General features: G+C 43.3%; 1 protein-coding gene across 10 annotated transcripts in view; it reads right to left on the bottom strand.

Annotated features, from left to right (window-relative positions):
- Positions 1 to 20,267, bottom strand: part of MYLK (myosin light chain kinase) — a 272,517-nt gene extending 252,250 nt beyond the window's left edge. For 2 of the 10 annotated variants that reach the window (XM_057544900.1, XM_057544907.1), the window contains exons 1-2: positions 20,031 to 20,267; positions 17,368 to 17,475 (exon numbers count right to left, since the gene is read on the bottom strand). The gene's annotated coding sequence lies outside the window, so the exon portion shown is untranslated. Of the gene's footprint in view, positions 1 to 17,367; positions 17,476 to 19,814; positions 19,954 to 20,030 lie in introns of those variants that run through there. The other 8 variants (XM_057544903.1, XM_057544899.1, XM_057544904.1 and 5 more) reach the window with 5 other exon arrangements.
- Between the last annotated feature and the right edge of the window lie 455 nt (positions 20,268 to 20,722).

Here is a 20,722-nt window from a genome sequence, read left to right as displayed (position 1 = left end):
AATAAATAAATAAATAAATAAAAGATCAGAGCAGAAATAAATGAAATAGAAACAAAGAAAACAATAGCAAAGATTAATAAAACTAAAAGCTGGTCCTTTGAGAAGATAAACAAAATTGATAAACCTTTATGCAGACTCAACAAGAAAAAAAGGGAGAGGACTCAAATCAATAAAATTAGAAGTGAAAAAGAAGAAGTTACAATGGACACTGCAGAAATACAAAGCATCATAAGAGAGTACTAAGAGCAACTCTATGCGAATAAAATGGACAACCTGGAAGAAATGGACAAATTCTTAGAAAGGTATAAACTTCCAAGATTGAACCAGGAAGAAATAGAAAATATGAACAGACCAATCACAAGTAATGAAATTGAAACTGTGATTAAAAATCTTCCAAGAAACAAAAGTCCAGGACCAGATGGCTTCACAGGTGAATTCTATCAAACATTTAGACAAGAACAAACACCCATCCTTCTCAAACTCTTCCAAAAAACTGCAGAGGAAGGAACACTCCCAAACTCATTCTACAAGGTCACCATCACCCTGATACCAAAACCAGACAAAGATACTACAAAAAAAGAAAATGACAGACCAATATCACTGATGAATATAGATGCAAAAATCCTCAATAAAATACTAGCAAACAGAATCCAACAACACATTAAAAGGATCATACACCATGATCAAGTGGGATTTATCCCAGGGATGCAAGGATTATTCAATATATGCAAATCAATCAATGTGATACACCATATTATCAAACTGAAGAGTAAAAACCATATGATCATCTCAATAAATGCAGAAAAAGCTTTTGACAAAATTCAGCACCCATTTATGATAAAAAGTCTCCAGAGTGTGGGCATAGAGGGAACTAACCTCAACATAATAAAGGCCACACATGACAAACCCACAGCAAACATCATTCTCAATGGTGAAATACTGAAACCATTTCCTCTAAGATCAGGAACAAGACAAGGATGTCCACTCTCGTCATTATTATTCAACATAGCTTTGGAAGTCCTAGCCACAGCAATTAGAGAAGAAAAAGAAATAAAAGGAATACAAATTGTAAAAGAAGAAGTAAAACTGTCACTGTTTGCAGATGACATGATACTATACATAGAGAATCCTAAAGATGCCACCAGAAAACTACTAGAGCTAATCAGTGAATTTAGTAAAGTTGCAGAATACAAAATTAATGCACAGAAATCTTTTGCATTCTTATACACTAATAATGAAAGATCAGAAAGAGAAATTAAGGACACAATCCCATTCACCATTGCAACAAAAACAATAAAATACCTAGGAATAAACCTACCTAAGGTGGTAAAAGACCTATACTCAGGAAACTATAAGACACTGATGAAAGAAATCAAAGATGACACAGATGAAGAGATATACCATGTTCTTGAATTGGAAGAATCAATATTGTGAAAATGACTATACTACCCAAAGCAATCTACAGATTCAATGCAATCCCTATCAAATTACCTGTGGCTTTTTTTACAGAACTAGAACAAAAAATCTTAAAATTTGTATGGAGACACAAAAGACCCCGAATAGCCAAAGCAGTCTTGAGGGAAAAAAACGGAGCTGCAGGATCAGACTCCCTGACTTCAGACTATACTACAAAGCTACAGTAATCAAGACAACACGGTACTGGCACAAAAACAGAAATACAGATCAATGGAACAGGATAGAAAGCCCAGGGATAAACCCATGCACCTATGGTCAACTGATCTATGAGAAAGGAGGCAAGGATATACAATGGAGAAAAGACAGTCTCTTTAATAAGTGGTGCTGGGAAAACTGGACAGCTATACGTAAAAGAATAAAATTAGAACACTCCCTAACACCACACACAAAAATAAACTCAAAATGGATTAGAGACCTAAATGTAAGACTAGACACTATAAAACTCTTAGAGGAAAATATAGGAGAACACTTTTTGACATAAATCACAGCAAGATCTTTTCTGATCCACCTCCTAGAGTAATGGAAATAAAAACAAAAATAAACAAATGGGACCTAATGAAACTTCAAAGCTTTTGAAAGGCAAAGGAAACTACAAACAAGACGAAAAGACAACCCTCAGAATGGGAGAAAATATTTGCAAGTGAATCAACGGACAAAGGATTAATCTCCAAAATATATAAATAGCTCATGCAGCTCAATATTGAAAAAACAAACAACCCAATGCAAAAATGCACAGAAGACCTAAATAGACATTTCTCCAAAGAAGACATACAGATGGCCAAGAAGCAAATGAAAAGCTGCTGAACATCACTAAATATTAGAAAAATGCAAATCAAAACTACAATGAGGTATCACCTCACACCAGTTAGAATGGGCATCATCAGAAAATCTACAAACAACAAATGCTGGAGAGGGTGTGGAGAAAAGAGAACCCTCTTGCACTGTTGGTGGGAATGTAAATTGATACAGCCACTATGGAGAACAGTATGGAGGTTCCTTAAAAAACTAAAAATAGAAATACCATATGACCCAGCAATCCCACTATTGGGCATATACCCAGAGAAAACCATAATTCAAAAAGACACATGCACCCCAATGTTCATTGCAGCACTATTTACAATAGCCAGGTCATGGAAGCAACCTAAATGCCCATCGACAGACGAATGGATAAAGAAGATGTGGTACATATATACAATGGAATATTACTCAGCCATAAAAAGGAACGAAATTGGGTCATGTGTAGAGACGTGGATGAATCTAGAGACTGTCATACAGAGTGAAGTAAGTCAGAAAGAGAAAAACAAATATCGTATATTAATGCATGTATGTGGAACCTAGAAAAATGGTACTGATGAACCGGTTTGCAAGGCAGAAATTGAGACACAGATGTAGAGAACAAATGTATGGACACCAAGGGGGGAAAACGGCAGGGGTGGTGGTGGTGGTGTGATGAATTGGGAGATTGGGATTGACATGTATACACTAATATGTATAAAATGGATAACTAATGAGAACCTGCTGTATAAAAAAAAATTCAAAAAAACATAAGTAATAATAAAAATAAAAGCAAAAAAAAAAAAAAGTCATGTTGAAATCCTAACCGCCCCCCCTCCCATCCAACCTGTGAATATAACCTTATTTGGAAATAGCGTCTTTGCAAGTTAAGATGAGTTCACCCGGGACCAGGATGCTCCCTAATGAATGACTGGTGTCCTTACAAGAAGAGGGAAATTTGGACACATACACAATACACAGAGACACAGAAGAGAGACAGCCACATGCAGATGGAGGCAGAGATTAGAGTGATGCATGTGCAAGCCAAGGAACGTCAGCGGTTTGTCAGCAACCCGGCAGATGCTAAAAGAGACAAGGAAGCAGTCTTTCCTAGAGCCTTCAGAAGGAGTGTAGCTCTGCTGACACCATAATTTCAGACTTCTAGCCTCTAGGACTGCGAAAGAATAAATTTCTGTTGTTCTAAGCCACCCAGTGTGTGGTAGTTTTGTTACAGCAGCCCTAAGAAACTAGCACCCTTGCTTATATAAAACATCTGGAGGTACCCGTGGTCCCCATACACAGGCTTTCTCCTTGTAATTCCAGGTCAGGCGCTCAGAAGCAGCTCCCACCTCCCCCTTCACCACTCCTCATCCTTCATATCTACCAACAGTGCATGTACCGAGTCCACCCAGGGAGCCTGCAGGAAGCAGGTGAGAAGCCAGTCATGCCTAGGGTTTTGGGTACAATTTGCTGACCACCTTGGTCTATGTCTTGCTATGGGCACAACCTGTTTTATACGGTTTGGCTCCAACCAGTCTAGGATCTGTTGGCCTTTTTACCCTACTTAAGAACGACTGATGGTCCCTGTGACAGGCTGAGAGGTCACAGGGAAGTACCATCCACAGAAGACCAATCACTCTCATGGGTCCAATAGCAACCTGTTAAACGGAAATCATCCCAGTAATAGGCTCTTTGGCAACATGGAACAAAAGCAAAAAAAAAAAAAAAAGAGGATCGTAATGTACCTTTCAACCTGGTAATGCTGTTCTTGGAATACCAAGGAAATGACACAACAGAAAAAAAACAAACGATTTGGACGAAGATAATTATAGCACTGTTACTCATAACTGTGGAATAAAAACTGGAAACATTAATTGCAGAACAGTTAAAAAAGAGAGTGTCATAATAATACCTAACATTTCCTGAGACGTTACTATATGGCAGACAATACACCAAATGTTTTGCTTAGATTATCTTATTTCACCCTCACAAAAATCTTATGACAAAGCTGTATTATCCCTTTTTTAGAGATAAACCTGTTCAAGGTCACACAGCTAGGAAGTGGCAAGTGACCACTATGTTATGCCCTCTGCTTAGTTAGTGACTTTACCATGGCCATGTGAAATAGGACAAGTTCTTTTAAACTTCCCTGAGCCTTAGGCCCTCAACTATAAAACAGGAACAAGAATAACATTATAAGACTGAAAAAATTAAATGCAAAATGTGTGAACCATTAAGTTAACTATAAAGCATTATCCAAATGAAAAGTACTTACAGACTCAACGACAACTGAATATCTCATGGGGTGGGAGTCCAATTGTATCCTATTTTGCATGCCGAGTTGAACAGTTAGAATTTTATCTTTCATGTAGTAGAAGATTAACACTGTTTTTTAACCAGGGATGTTACATGTTAATGTTGTTTTGAGGTACGATAATATAAAATCATCTCAGGATGACAAAACTGGAATTTTATTTAATTTCCAATCCTCAACAAGTTTTATGAGCTCTCTAGTAAAAGCCCTGGTCTGATTCCTCCAGAGGGTGGGCAGGGTGGGCCTGGAAGCAGCAGTTTCCTTGATTCACTGATTTCCGGCAGGAGACACAGGGGTCTCATCCCCTAACAACTGTACTCAGGGGTCTAGCATGCTGGCAAAGGAAAGCAGAGGCCCCAGAGCACACAAAGAGGTGGGGGCATCCTGATGGCATTGGGGAGAACTCCCCTCACCCCTCCTGCACGTCACTGGGCAGTAAGGATGGTACAAATGTGTTCTGTCCACAGTGAGGGCCTACACATGTATAAAGGAGGGTTATTACTGTCACCAGGTCCTAGGTGACAAACACCAGGCAATTATGCAATCGGTTCCACTCACCAGGGTCTGGCGCAGTCCCAGGACCCTGTTCCCATCCCAGTGAACCAGGCTGAATAAGGCAAAAGCACCAAACAATCCAAGGCCCCACCCAGATCTGGCAGTCGGCCCCTCCCTACTCCAGAGCAAAATCAGACACTCAGCCCCTGAGTCACCCCTCCCCAGCCTTCAGTCAAAAAACACCTGAGGGGGCTTCCCTGGTGGCGCAGTGGTTGAGAATCTGCCTGCCAATGCAGGGGACACGGGTTCGAGCCCTGGTCTGGGAGGATCCCACATGCCGCGGAGCAACTGGGCCCGTGAGCCACAACTACTGAGCCTGCGCGTCTGGAGCCTGTGCTCCGCAACAAGAGAGGCCACGACAGTGAGAGGCCCACGCACCGTGATGAAGAGCGGCCCCCACTTGCTGCAACTAGAGAAAGCCCTCGCACAGAAACGAAGACCCAACACAGCCAAAAATAAAATTTAAAAAAAAAAAAAAACAAAACTGAGAAGGGAGAAAGTGACTAACACCCCTCTCCATACCCTAGATGTCTAGTGGATTTTCCCATCATGTTTGTGACTTGTTTTGCATTTCTTTTGCCCACCACTCCCTGCTTAATATCCTTCAGAGTCCCCCCTCATCTCTCAGGAGAGGGGGTGGGGTGTTTAATGTAACCCTCGCAACAATGCTGGGAGGTTATGAGCATCTTCATTTTAGAGACGAGTGAAGGGAAGTTCAGAGTAGTTAAATAATTTCCCAGGCTCACCCATCTAATAAGTTGCTGAGCTGGGATTCAAACCCAGGTGTGTGAGCTGTAAAGCCTGGACCTCCCCATCAACCACACATCTGCTCTCCCAGTCAATGAGAAGAAGTAGCTGAGATGGACTCTGCAACCTGCCTATACAAAATCTGTCTGGTGCACCAAGCTGCCATGGCACTATGTGGTCAACACATAGCTGCCAGAGACACAAAGGTTAGGCGTGCTCACATTCAGGAGCCAGACAGGCCCCCCGTCCTGCTCCGGCTCTCCCACACACTGGCACACCCTCTGTAAAAGGAGACCAGGGCCCTGGAAAGGGGTCAGTCAAGCCCTTTCAGAACACCAGCACTAGGCTGGCATCTGGATGCCTGACTTCCTGTGTCAACCACAACTCTTAGGAAAAGGAGAGAGTAATTAGAAAGCAGCGCCCCACAGACCAAACTTAAGTCATGTTTCCAAAATAGACTCCCAAATGAAAGATCAGCCTGTGCCTGCAGTGACAGCACTTGGGCCCAACTCCTCCACACAGCCCCCATTTCCTCTGAGCCCCTGAGGGGACCATAAAGGGAGGTCAGCAGGGGCACCATGGACATGCACACTTCTTTCCATCAGCCACAAATATTTACTAACCAGCCACTATATGCTTGATGGGAGATAAGGGGTGGTACTATACTATGACCCTGCTCCTGAGAAGCTCCCAGCTCAGTGACAAGCTAAGAAACAAAGACACGGACAGGTGCAGACCAGATGCTCTAAACTAAGTGAAGCTTATCTCGGGAATGCAAGGCTGGTTCAACATTTGAAAATCAATCAATGTAATTCACCATATTAACAGACTACAGCAGGGGTGGGCAAACTATGCCCCATAGGCCAAACTGTCTGTTTTTGAAATAAAGTTTTATTGAAACACAGCCATGACCATTCATTTACATATTATCTATGGCTGTTTCCATGCTACCAAAAAAAATGGCAGAGTTGAATACTTGTGACAGACATTATATAGTCTGCTAAGTTGAAAATTTTTACTACTGGCTCTTTTCAGAAAAAGTTTGTTGACCCTTGATCTAAATATTGGGAGAGAGCCCTTTCACCCATAAAACTACAGCAACTCCAACTCCCTCTACTCTCTGTTCTACAGACCAGGTTGGGAAGCAGATGCGAGCATTAGGGTCCCAGACTCTCAGGGCTGGAAGACCAGGCCATTGCCTTCCACAAGGAAAACAGTCCAAGGTACGACTTCCAATCCTCCCTCCCACTGGTCCCACTCCCAGGTAAAAACCTCAGGGCTCTCTGGAAGAATCTGGCAAGGCTTTTACTAAAGCTTTCATAATAAATGCTTGTAGGTGCAGAAAAACTCCTTCTATACCTCCATGTTCACCTTCCCAACCCAACTACCCCTAAAAAGGAGAATTCTGGAGGTCTCAAATCAGTGATCTAAGCTTCCACTTTAGCAAACTAGTAAAGGAAGAGCAACTAAACCAAAGCAAGCAGAAGAAATCAAATAATAAAGAGAAGAAATCAATGAACTTGAAAACAGAAAATTAACAGAGAATGATCAATGAAACCAAAAGCTGGTTCTTTGAAAATATCAATAAAGTTGACAAACCTCTGGCCAGAATGGCAGAGAGCAAAAAAGATACAAACTACAAATATTAGTAATGAAAGAAGAGACATCACTATAATCCCTAAAGACATTAAAAGGATAATAAGCAAATATTATCAACAATATTTGCCCATAAATTCTACATTTTGGATGAAACAAATTACCCCCAAAGCACAAACTATCAAAAATCACTCAAGTTGGCATGGACTTATATATACCACCAAATGTAAAATAGATAGCTAGTGGGAAGCAGCCACATAGCACAGGGAGATCAGCTCAGTGCTTTGTGACCACCTAGAGGGGTGGGATAGGGAGGGTGGGAGGGAGACGCAAGAGGGAGGAGATATGGGGATGTATGTATATGTATAGCTGATTCACTTTGTTATAAAGCAGAAACTAACACACAATTGTAAAGCAATTATACTCCAATAAAGATGTTAAAAAAAAATCACTCAAGGAAAAAAAGATGACCTAGATAGACCTACACTTATTAAATAATTTAGTTTGCAGTTAAAAACCATCCCAGAAAACACACCAGGTTCAAATGGCTCCACAGGAAAATTCTACCAAAAATTTAAGGAATAAACAATAGCTACCCTATCCAACTCTCCCAGGAAATAGAAGTGGAGGAAACACTTCCCAACTCCTTTTATGAGGTAACCAATACCCTGACACCAAAATCAGACAAGGGCATTATAAGAAGAGAACTAGCCCAATATCCTTCATAAGTATAAATGTACACACACAAAAAACCTCAATAAAATGTTAGTAAATTCAACCCAGCAATATACAGAAAGATTAATAATATATCATGACCAAGTGGAGTTTATTCCTGGAATGTAAAGCTGGTTAATCATACAGAAATTAATTAATGTAATTCAGCATATCAACAGACTAAAACAAAGATCAGCAAACTATGCAGCCTGTCTTTGTAAATAATAACTACTGGAACACAGCCATGCCCATTCATTTATGTATTATTTATGGTTGGCTTCATGCTGCAATGGCAGAGCTGAGTCACTGATTAGAGACCTTGTAAGAGTCGAGTAGAGACCCTATGGCCCACAAAGGCTATAAATATTTACTCTCTGGCTGCTATGATCTGAATGCTTGTGTCCTTCCAAAATTTATATGTTGAAATCCTAACCCCCAAAGATGATGATATTAAAAGGTGGGACCTTTGGGAGGTGCTTAAGTCATAAGGATGGAGCTCTCATGAATAGGATTAGTGCCCTTATAAAAGAGACTCCAAAGAGATTCCCTAACCCATTCTACCATGTAGAGGACACAGGAAGAAAGTGCTGGCTATGAACAAGGAAGAGGACACTCTCTAAAACTTGACCATGCTGGAACTCTGATCTTTAACTTACCAGCCCCCCGAACTGTGAGCAATAAATTTCTGTTGTTTATAAGTTACCCATTCTGTGGTATTTTGTTATAGCATTCTAAACAGACTAAGACACTTGCCCTTTAAGAAAAAATCTGCCAACTCTTGGACAAAAAAAAGATATACATGATCATTTCAATAGATCTACAAAGAGCACTTAAAAAAAATCATTATCCATTCAAATTTAAAAATCTCAACAAGCTAGGAGTAGAAGGGAACTTCCTCAAAATAATAAGGAATATCTACAAAAATCACACAGCTAGCATCAAACATAATGGTATGAGACTGAATGCTTGCCACCTAAGATTGGAAATAAGACAAAGATGTTTATTTTCACCACTCCTTCTTAACATTATACTGAAGATCCTAACCAGCACAACAAGGCAAGAAAAATAAATACAAGTCAAATAAATTAGATTGAAAATAAAACTGTCTTTATTCACAGATAACATAATACTTGCACAGAAAATCCCAAAGAATCTAAAAAAAAGCTACTAGAACTAGTGAGTTTAGAAAGGTCACAAGATACAGGGACTTCCGTGGTGGCACAGTGGTTAAGGATCTGCCTGCCAATGCAGGGTACATGGGTTCAAGCCCTGGTCTGGGAAGATCCCACATGCCACGGAGCAACTAAGCCCGTGCACCACAACTACTGAGCCTGCGCTCTAGAGCCCACGAGCCACAACTACTGAGCTCGCATGCCTAGAGCCGTGCTCCACAACAAGAGAAGCCACCGCAATGAGAAGCTCACTCACCGCAACCAAGAGCAGACCCCGCTTGCTGCAACTAGAGAAAGCCCGCGCACAGCAAAGAAGACCCAATGAAGCCAAAAATAATAAATAAATAAATAAATTTATAAGAAAGGTCACAAGATACAAAGGTCAATATACAAAAATCAATTGTCAGAAAGAGAAAAGCTCAGGGAAATAGTTAAGAGGCAGAGGAGGGTTGAAAATTGGTTCTATAACTCAGCCTCCTAAATTACATATTTTTATGGTGTTGGTTAACTTCAAACAATTATATACCAATTATATTAATTTCCAAATTCTATAGGTACATATTTTGGTACACTTTATCCTCTGATTTAAATCTTTTTAAAATCCACTGAAATAACATGTCAATTGTATTTACAGTTGACCCTTGAACTGGGTTTAAACTAAGTGGGTCCACTTATACATGAATTTTATCAATAGTAAATACTACAGTACTACATGATCCTCAGTTGGTTGAATCTGCAGATGCAGAACCTTAGATAAGGAGGAACCACAGATACAGAGGACTGACTCTAAGTTATACACGAATTTTCAACTGCAAGGAAGGTCAGTACTCCTAATCCCCAAGTTGTTCAAGGGTCAACTGTACTAGCAATGAACAACTGGAAAACAGAATTTTACTGAAAGTGCCATTTACAATTACACCAAAAATATGAAATACACAGGTATTAGTCTAGCAAAATATGTCCAATATTTACTATGCTAAAACTACAAAACACTGATGAAGAAATCAAAGACGTCAATAAGTGCAGAGATGGAGTTTATTTATGTATTAGAAGACCCAAAGTTGTTAACATGTCAATTCTCCCTAAACTGATCTACAGATTCAATACAATACTAATGAAACTTCCAGCAGGATTTCATGCAGAAACCAATAAAATGATTTTAAAATATATATGAAAGGCAAAGATATAGAATAGTCAAAACAATTTGGAAAAGGAAGAACTAAGTTGAAGGATTCACACTACCTGATTTCAAAACTTAAAATAAACCTACAATAATCAAGACAGTGTGGTATTGCTGAAAGGATATACACATAAACCAATGGAACAGAATAGTCAGAAACAGACACACACATATATTCTCAACTGATTTCCAACAAAGATACAAAGGCAATTCAATCTTTCAAGGGGAAGCATAGTCATTTCACTATGGTGCTAGAGTAACTGGACATCTGTATGCAAAAAGAACCTCTATCTATACCTTGCTCCATGTACAAAAAATAGCTCAAAATGGATTAGACCTAAATGTAAAACCTAAAACTATAAGACATCTTAAAGAAAGTACTGGAGAAAATCTTAATGACTTCATATTAGGTAATTCTTAGATACAACACCAAAAGAATATATTTTTTCAATTGATAAATTGGACCTCAGCAAAACTAAAAACTTCTGCTCTGCAAAAATAGACTTTGTTAAGAGAATAAAAAGACAAGCTATAGACAATGAGAAAATATTTGTCAAACATGTCTGGACTCATGTCCAGAAAATGAAAAATTATATCTCAAAACTCAAAATGAAACAAAGATGCTCAACATTATTAGTCATTAAGGAAATGCAAATTAAAACCCCAATGATAAAAGTATACCTATTAGAATATCTAAAAATTTTTAAAAGTCTGGCAATACTAAGAGCTGACAAGGATGTGGAAACTGTAACTCTTGTACATTGCTAGTGGGAATGCAAAATGGTAGAGCCACTTTGGAAAACAGTTTGCCATTTTATTATAATACACCATATCACCCAGCAATCCCATTCCTATTTACCCAAGTGAAATGAAAATCTATGTTCACATAAAAACCTATACACAAATACTCATAGTGAATTATTCATTATCACCCCAAACCGGAAACAGCCCTAATGTCCTTCAACTGGCTAATAGAGAAATACATACAATGAAATAACACTCAGTAGCATAAAGGAATGACCTACTGGTATACCCAACAACACAGGTAACTCTCCAACACACTGTGCTAAATGAAAGAAGGTAAACTTAAAAGGCTACGTACTACATGACATTCTGAGAGAGGCAAAATCATAGGTACAGAAATCACATCAGTGATTCCCACTTAGGGTCTTCAGGTGGTAGAAGAGTTGACTATAAAAGTGCCCAAGGCGGGCTTCCCTGGTAGCGCAGTGGTTAAGAATCCGCCTGCCAAATCAGGGAACATGGGTTCAAACTCTGGTCCAGGAAGATCCCACGTGCCACGGAGCGACTAAGCCCATGCACCACAACTACTGAGCCTGCACTCTAGAGCCCACAAGCCACAACCACTGAAGCCTGTGCACTTAGAGCCCATGCTCTGTTACAAGAGAAGCCATGCAATGAGAAGCCCGCACACCACAAGGAAGAGTAGCCCCTGCTCGCCGCAACTAGAGAAAGCCTTCACACAGCAATGAAGACCCAATGCAGCCCCCCAAAATTAATTAATTAATTTTAAAAAAATTTTTTTTAAGTGTCCAAGGCAATTTTTGGAAGTGAGGGAAATATTCTGTATCTTGATTGTGGTAATGCTTATATGACTATCTATGTTTGTCAAAATGTAAAGTTGTACACTAAAATAAGTTAATTTTATTATATGTAAATTATACCTCAATTTTTCTTAATGAGAAAAAAAGTCTTAAAAATGATTCCGGGGACTTCCCTGGTGGCACAGTGGTTAAGAATCCGCCTGCCAATGCAGGAGACACAGGTCCGATCCCTGGTCCGGGAAGATCCCACATGCCGCAGAGCAACAAAGCCGATGCACCACAAATACTGAGCCTGCGCTCTAGAGCCCATGAGACACAACTACTGAAGCCCACGCACCTAGAGCCTGGGCTCCGCAACAAGAGAAGCCACCGCAATGAGAAGCCTGTGCACCACAATGAGGAGTAGCCCCCACTCGCCGCAACTAGAAAAAGCCCATGCACAGCAATGAAGACCCAATGCAGCCAAAAATTTCAAAAATTAAAAAAAAGATTCTGTCATGATACAGCATGGAAAAGAAAAGTTATTGTGTAACTAAAACAATGCCTACCACTTGTCAAGCAATGGAATCAAAGGCAATAGAAACTGCCACATTTATCAGAATAAAGCATAGACTTTTCAAAGATAGGAAAAGTTGGTGTCACTAATTCATGTGCAACACATGATCAGTTGGGTACTGAACAATAGTTTTTTCAAAGCTTCCAGTTAACTTTCAGAAGAAGACATTTAACTTTTAGCAACATTATTTTCTTATAGAACTAAACCAGAGCTAAAAGTTTAACCTAAATGAAATGTAGATAAAACCCTGGTATACTTTAGTATTCCTCAGAATTATTCTGTCGATCCTAAAGGGGCTGAAGATGCCAAAATTGTGGGCACACACAAAATCAGCCAAGGAAAGCAAAGACAGTTAATAGTTCTATCTCACTTATGACCGTAAATGCAAAAAAAAATTCCAATAAAGTGTTAGAAAATCAAAGCCAACAAGGTGTTTACAAAAACTATACATGACCAAGTATTTACTCAAGAATTTATCTTAGGAATTCAAGGATGGCTCAACATTCAAAAATCATGAGCGCAGATTATCAAAAACAGCATTTTATCTTGAAGTCTTGTGTAATTCTGATAGACAAACACAATTCAGAAGGATCTGAATACTTTGATTGTGATAATGATGAAGAAAGTGAATATGAATAAAAGCATATTGAAATTTAGAAATTTTTCTAAAGTTGTGTATATTAAAGGAAGTGTTTTTTTTCCCCTAAGAATCTAGAAAGTGATATGAATCTTACAGCCTATGGTAACTTGAAATCAAGAAAATATGGGAATGTTATCTCCTTTCACTATACAACTATTATCTTTTATTTTTCTCTTCAACTAGCCTGAGTTGGTTTCTGTTAATTTTGAAGAATCTTTCCTAATACACAAATCGAAGAAATAATTACATAGTGAAAAAGCAACCAAGATTGATTCTCAAATCTGGCTGACATTGGAAACACCTGGGGAGCTTTGTAAAAACAGAGATTCCCTGACCCCACCCAGGTCTAGGCTGGGGACTAGGAGGCATGGATTATTTTGCCAACAAGGCTCCCAAAGGAATTTTGTTATTAGTGGGTTCTGGAAGACCGCTATTAGGAGATAAAGGCTTTAGGCATGTCTTTCCCTTGAAGTTTTTTCAGTGTGGTTGTAGATATAAAAATTTTAGCATGAATAAAACTAAACAAGTAAACTTTCCATAATAATATATGACTTGTCACCATCAAAAGAATTTTACAGGAACCAATTCAAGGTTCCTACGGAAGTTCAAATGAGGAGGAGAACTTGAAGCTCAGGAGGTCAAAGGCAGTCTCCATTTTGGGGCAGTGCCTGACACGTATTCGGAACTTAATTCATTCCCTGAACAAATATTTAAGGATAGAAGAGCTTGTCAGACAAAGAGGCAAGCGAAGGATATTCCTGAAGAGGATAAACTCATAAAGGCAAAGAGATAGGAAAGTGGATTCAGGGACAATAAGTTAATAAGTCTCGTTGCCTTGGAGGTCAGATTACAGAGGCCCTTGCGCTTCAGGTTAAGGCTATTCTGTGAGAAGCAGGGAGCCACTGAAGGTTTCTGAAGGTGGAGTGACACAGCCAGACTGGGCTTTAAGATTAACAAAGCAATCAAGTGTAGAATGTATTTGTGCCACAGAGAAGCCAGTTTAGAGTCCAAGTGTGAGCTAGCAGAGGTCTGGTCGCGAGCAATAGCAATATGAAAGTAAAACCCAGGGATTCTCTCTGCCTGGGATAACCAGAGGAGGAGGGGCTGAGTGGCCGTGGTCATCTGCAACCAGCTGGTGCCCTCGGTGACTGTCCAATCACAACAAACAGCCTGAGAACCCCCTAAAACACTTCCGTTGAAATGCCATGGGGTAAAATCAGCAGCAACTGCATTAACTGTCTCATGGCCAGCATGAGGCCCTGCGATGAAGACAGAAGCTTCGGTAGTAATAAGAGGAAAGTCATAGGCACACTGAAACAGCCTATTGCCTCTTCTTGAACATATCCATTTCCACAAGGTTACCAACCAAGCGACTATGCTCTGTTGACACTAAAACAAAAATATGGAATGAGAACTTAACCTGGATAATGAGAAAGGGTAGAAACAGGTCCGTTTTAGGCACATTCTCTGAATAGGCTTCGTACTCCGCAGGAAAAATGCATAATGTTTAGGAGAAAAATAGAACAGTTGTGCCTAACCATGAGGTAGATGAGTGTAAAGTACCTTCTCTGGGAGCAGCAGATGGGAGATGCCTTAGGATCTTTCTTGAACACTCCCACTCACCCACTAGCCAGGCCTTCAACCCAGATGTCCAGGCACCTGTGGCGTGCCAGGTACTAAGACTACTTACTGGTCTAAGAGTAAGAACACGGAGACAAACCATGGCCTTTGCCCTCAGGAACTCGAGGCCTAGTTCCTAGGGCCACCACACCTATGACTGCATCGCAATAAAAGTTACCAAGCACTTGTTCATCTGCCCACGGCCTCCTCAGGCAAGCAGAGAAGGGGTTCCCCCCTCCATTTATACATGTCCTTGCAGAGACCTGGACAGCGCTGGAGCTGACTCCAAACCACGGCCTCTTCCTGGTTTGTCACACAGCCTCAGAAAACATTCTACCTAGTCCAGCCCTAAAAAAGGAGAAGATCATTCCTGCCAGGGTCAGTGCAGATGGCCAGAGCCTCCAACTGTTCATAGGGTGAAAATTCCTGCGAAAGATGGTACATTCCAGAGTCAAGGCAGACCCAGAAGACAGTGTCAGCCACAGGTGTCGAGTCTAGCTATTAGGTGGGATGGGGGCTAGGACTTCAGGGATGGGTGGAAGCTGTGTGGGCAGATATAAGGTACGCAGGGGCCCTGGCAGCAGACAGATGGCAGTGATCACAGAGTCAGGCCAGATAAGGAACACTCACCCCTGCTCCCCAGGGCACCCTCAGACTAAAGAGGACAGCCTTCAGGGACTTTGGAGAACCTGGTGGGACAGATGATAGAACCAACATGCATCCATTTCTCTGGCCGAGGTCAGGCCTTCCCACCCCATCACCATCCTCCAGCAGGGTGGAGCGATAATAACTCTGGCTGTTTCCGGTTCTGCCACCCAACGCCTTGGCCTCTTAGACGAGGTTGTCCACCTCACTATAACGCAGGTGTCAGGTGGACTGACAGAAACGAGGCACGAGGAAAGAACACAGAGCCCCGGGAACCCAAAAGTCTTCATGGGATGGGCTTTCACTCTGGCTATAGATTTGCCTCACATAATTTTTGATCCAGTATAAAGTGAAAACAAAATTGTTCCAGGAATATTCTGGGCAGCAGAGGGAAAACACCCCTAAAATAAGTCTCAGGACAAGCTGTCCTGCATGGTTGAGAGCTCACCACAGGGTCAAAGGTTCTTCACCAGGTTCTAACAAAGGAGGAGCTGAGAGCGTCTGGACACTGGAACCAAGTGTTCCCACCTTCTTCTCTTCGGGCCTGTACCCACCTTCCCTCCTCCTCATCTTCGAGGCCTTTCCTTATCACTCCAGCCTCTGAAATTCCCCCAAATGAGTCTGTACCACAGAACTTATCCCTGTTTTCTAATTATATACGTCATACACGTTAGCTGTTTCCCCACAAAAACCCAAAGTCTCTTGGGCATACTACCTTCCTTTCATAATCTTCCACAGGGCTTGATGGAGAGGAGGTCTGTAATTCATGTTTGTTGGCTGATGTACAGGTCATTCCACAGACCTAGCAAACACTACTCAATATGTGGAATAATGGGTATTCCTTCTTTTGTGCCTCCTTATATTCACATATTCATTTCATTTTTATAACCACCTTCATTGTCAGAAGAAGCAACTGCAGTCAGCCCACAGAGGTTAAATACCATACCCAGGAGCATCCAGCCATAAGTGAACAGCATGGCTCTAAACCCAAGTTTAACTCCAAAGATCACATTCTACTCTCATGCTGCCTGTCCTGCCAGAAATCTGAAGGAGAGCTACTCTGTACCAGAAATAGCAATCTCTGAAAACAAAAAACATAAACAGCATCCTCAACGATGAAAGCTCAACAGTGTAGCTATTTGGTTCCTGAAAGATTCTGAGAACTAACTCATAAGGTCCTGCATTAACAAATCAGCATCCATCCCGATCTGGGGGCCCAGAGTCCGGGGTTGGGGGGAGGAGGGCGGAATCAAGCAGCAGATCTGAAAGAAAAGGAAATCCTCTCCTCATCCCGTTTCTTTTGTCTCCAGAGGGCCCAAGGGAAGAGGGGAGGGGAGAAAGGGGGACAGAAGTACCAACAATGGGGGGAGGGGACAACAGTGGGATATTCAAGAAGCCAGATCTATACATAAATTCCCACAGCTCCCTTGTGGGGTGTCCATTGTGAGCATTCACCCTCAGATAAAAGGGACGGTGAGCAGGAGGACAATGTGAGCATCTGGAAACCCAGCCTTATCCTCACAAGCTACAAACAGGGAGCAATTCTTACTGGCTCTCCTCCATTTCACAAGGGCTGCAGCCCTGACAACAGGTGCATCCAACAGGGCAGGAGGGATGCATCTGCTGACCTGTAGTGACAAATACTGAGGTCCACCCACCTTGAGACTGTAAGAATTGCATTTGCTCAACCTGTTGGCTTAAAACAAATGGAAAAGTATGAAGCCAGAACTCAATAAGGAGACAAGGGCATTCATCTGCGGAACGGCACAGGTGGGAGAGGCTCACACAGCAGACCCCGGCCCAGCACACTCACCTTTCAGTGCCTGTGAAGCAGGAGGCTAAGGGAGCAGAAGGAAGGGGGCAGAAGTCACATGGTGTCCACATGCAGACAGTCCTACCTCGCGTCCTCTGGGTGCACTCTCTGGCGGTCAGAGGAGAATGACAAATAGTCAAGTTGGGAGAGGACAACGTCTTCTGTTGGGAAAGGTTACTTTCTAAGGGTTGTGCTCTAAATTTCCCTACATTTACAGAAAGGATAGGACAGGAAGCTTTTAAGAATGAACAATTTCCCAATCAGAGTGTGTTGGTTTGAACTGGGGGAAGGGCAGTTAGGCTTCCAAGCGGCCCTGGTGTATATTTCCAGAATACCAAGAAGTGTTGTTCTCAGAAAGATACTAAATAAAAGTCCACGTGTTCATGGGATCTCTGTACCCCTACCTCCAGGCTGGGCTGCATTCTCAAATTGTCACCTCTTGAACCTCTTAAAAGGCAAAGAGCCAATAAATCAACTGTTTCACAGACTCAGACTCATATTTTGGGGGAGAAAGCAAGGGGTCATTCTTGTAGACACTGAGTACACGGTGACCCCAGAGCATTCACAGTCTATTCCTCTCAGGCTGGGGCAGAACTCCCCAGATACGATCAAAACCCCTCCTCCACTTGTGGCACTGCAAGGGCCTGTCTCCTAACCCCAGCACCATCTGGGGCCAGCCTCCTTTGCTGACAAGCCTTCCCAGCAGACTCCCCTGCAGCTGCCAGCCAGAGGCCCCTGCCCTATGGTGACTACACCTGTCTGTCTAAGGTCCAGGCAGCAGGTGAGTCCACCTAAGCTTCCCAGTTAGACCAGGAACTTCCCCAGGGCCTAGTCTGCTCTGTACACGTCCCCCAAGATCTAACCCCTGAGGAAAAAGTCTCCTGATGAGAGGATCAGCAAACCTCATATAAAGAAAATACTCCAAGGCCCCAGCTACCCTCTCCTCAGTTATTTAGTTACTGCACAAAAGAAACCAAACACACAAATCCTTTGCCACTGTGGGGTAGTTTTCCTAGCTCGTGCCTAGTAGTGCATGAGGACCAGCATTATTTTGTATCATGAGTGAGGGGACAGAGAGGCACATCTTGGTGAAAAGGCTCTTGTGCAAGTCCCTAGAGTACCCACTACCCCATCCAGTAGCCAGCGTCCAGCCACTCCCCACCCAGGGCCAAGTGCCCAGGCTCCTCCCTGCTCTGGATGAAGGCTACTGGCCCACTTAGGATGGGAGACAAAGAGCCAACCTCACTCTGGGCATGAAGAAAGAACATTCCACACCAGCCTAGGGCACTATGGTGCCAGCAGCATCACCTTCTACATCCCTGCAGTATGCAGGGCAGGGAAAGAGACTAGACAGAGGATCACCGAAGAGAGAAGGGACAGGGGTCAAGAATTTAAAAGTACAGAGATGGAGGGGAAGAGGGAAATAAAGTGAAAAGAACAAAAATAAAAAACAAAAACTATTTTACTAGAACCTGAAATGCCTTTTAGGCACCCAGAAGCACCTACACTTCCCCCAGAGACTTGCATTGTGGATCCCCAATGCTTTGAAGTGTGAGGGGTTCCCTAAACGGTCCTCTCAAGCCCCTCATTTGCAAATAACTCATTGACAAGTTGTGCATTTTGACAAAAGATTGCACTAAATCAGGGAAGAACCTACAGCCCCAGCTGGAAGGGGGATGCAACGCTAGGCAGTCTCCCAAGGGCTTGGGGGGCGCAGGGGCGGATTGCACATACTCTGCTCTTTGCACTTGGGGAGAGGAGGGATGGTAAAACCAGCGGCCTGAGGCCTGGCACTATTCCCACTGCCCGGGTGTTCCCCCACCAGGGCCCAGCTCCTTCAATTGCAAGGGCTATTTTTACCCCTTCTAGGACCCAAAGAAGCTGGGTCTTTCTCCTTCAGGTTACTATATAGAGGATGTGCTCTCCCAACAACAACAAAATGCTCTCCCCATCAGCCCGTCTTCACATCTGCAACACCACTCCAAGAAATTCAGCCCTTTGGGTCTTGAAGAGTGTAAGTAGCCACAAGTTCCAGGGAGGAGTTCTGCCTTAACCATAGACAGCTAACACCTGGGAATTAGTTTAGCCTAAACTTTCCAACCGCAATGATCTGCGAACAAGGGTCCTTCAACCATGAAACTCCGCTTGAAGACAAGGAGGCAGAGCAGGCGAGGGGCTTCAGTGAGGAGCAGGGAGTGAGAGCAAGACTGTGACGCCCGACGCCCCAGTTTTGCCTGGGACGCCGGGGCTGCCGCCACTGCCCTCTCTTCCCAGACTCGCATTTAGGCTAGGAGGACTTTCACGTGGCACCTCCGCCCCCGCAGCTGGGAGAAGAGCCCACCTCTCTTCCTTGAAGGCTAGCGGCGATTTGCAGCCCTCAAATCAAAAGCGCCCCCCTCGGATGACGCCTATAGAGACAACCGCGTAACTGTCCCCAAGCACCTCACCTTTCAAAAGAAAACCGTGCTGCCTGGAAACGCTGGGGTCGCCGCCTTACGCGCCACACCCCGCCCCAACTCCTTGCCGCACGTAGGAACCCCTCTCGAACAGTGGAGCCAGGGGCAGGCTCCCGAGGGAGGGGGTCCCGACCCCGGGACCCCCGCCCTCGGGGAGTGACTCCCAGGGACCGCGCCGGGACAAAAGCGTAGGGCGGGCTCACTCACCCGCGCGGCGAAGGCGGCCCGGGAGCCGAGGCACGGCGCTCGGCGGGGGCGTCCCGGCCACCGGCGCGCAGCGCAGGTTCAGCGCTCAATCCGCCGCCGGCTGCGGAACAGGCGGCGCGGGGAGCCCGCGAGGCAAGTCCCGCACGGGACGGGGCGGGGCGAGGGTGAGCGGCCGCTGAGGAAGCGAGCAAGTGGGAGAGCAAACGCGAGCGTGCTAGCGACTGAGAGCACGACGCTCCGAGTCCAGACCCAAAAGGCCGCCTCTGGCTCACACGCGCTGATTTGCATGTCATTTGCATAGCGCTCTGGGAATGGACCTGCGGTCCTTCCGCCACGCCTACCCGCCCTCCTCCCCCGGGTCGGGAGAGGAGAATCCGGAGCAAAACCGAGCACTGGACGTCAGTCCACCTCGCCCTTCCCCCGACACCGCCCCAACTCCTCCTTGCACACCGGACTGGTGGCCTTCAGGGTGTTTTCTCATGTTTTCCCGTGGAAGACCACTCGATACACAAAAGAAGAACACACACTTGAAAAAGTCTGTAGACTTTAAAATTAATTTTTTCTTTGATGTGGCTATCAAAAACAACAACGAATCGAGTAGATTCCCCCAGATGAATGCAATTTTGGTTTTTGGACAAAGTATCGCGAAAAACTTGCTCATTTTCAAAATTGGACACAAGGCGCAATTTTGT

Source organism: Balaenoptera acutorostrata, chromosome 4 (genome assembly GCF_949987535.1).
Source record: "Balaenoptera acutorostrata chromosome 4, mBalAcu1.1, whole genome shotgun sequence".
In the NCBI taxonomy this organism is placed as follows: Eukaryota; Metazoa; Chordata; class Mammalia; order Artiodactyla; family Balaenopteridae; genus Balaenoptera; species Balaenoptera acutorostrata.
Note: the sequence above shows the minus strand (reverse complement) of the source record. Positions and strands in the feature narration are given on the sequence as shown.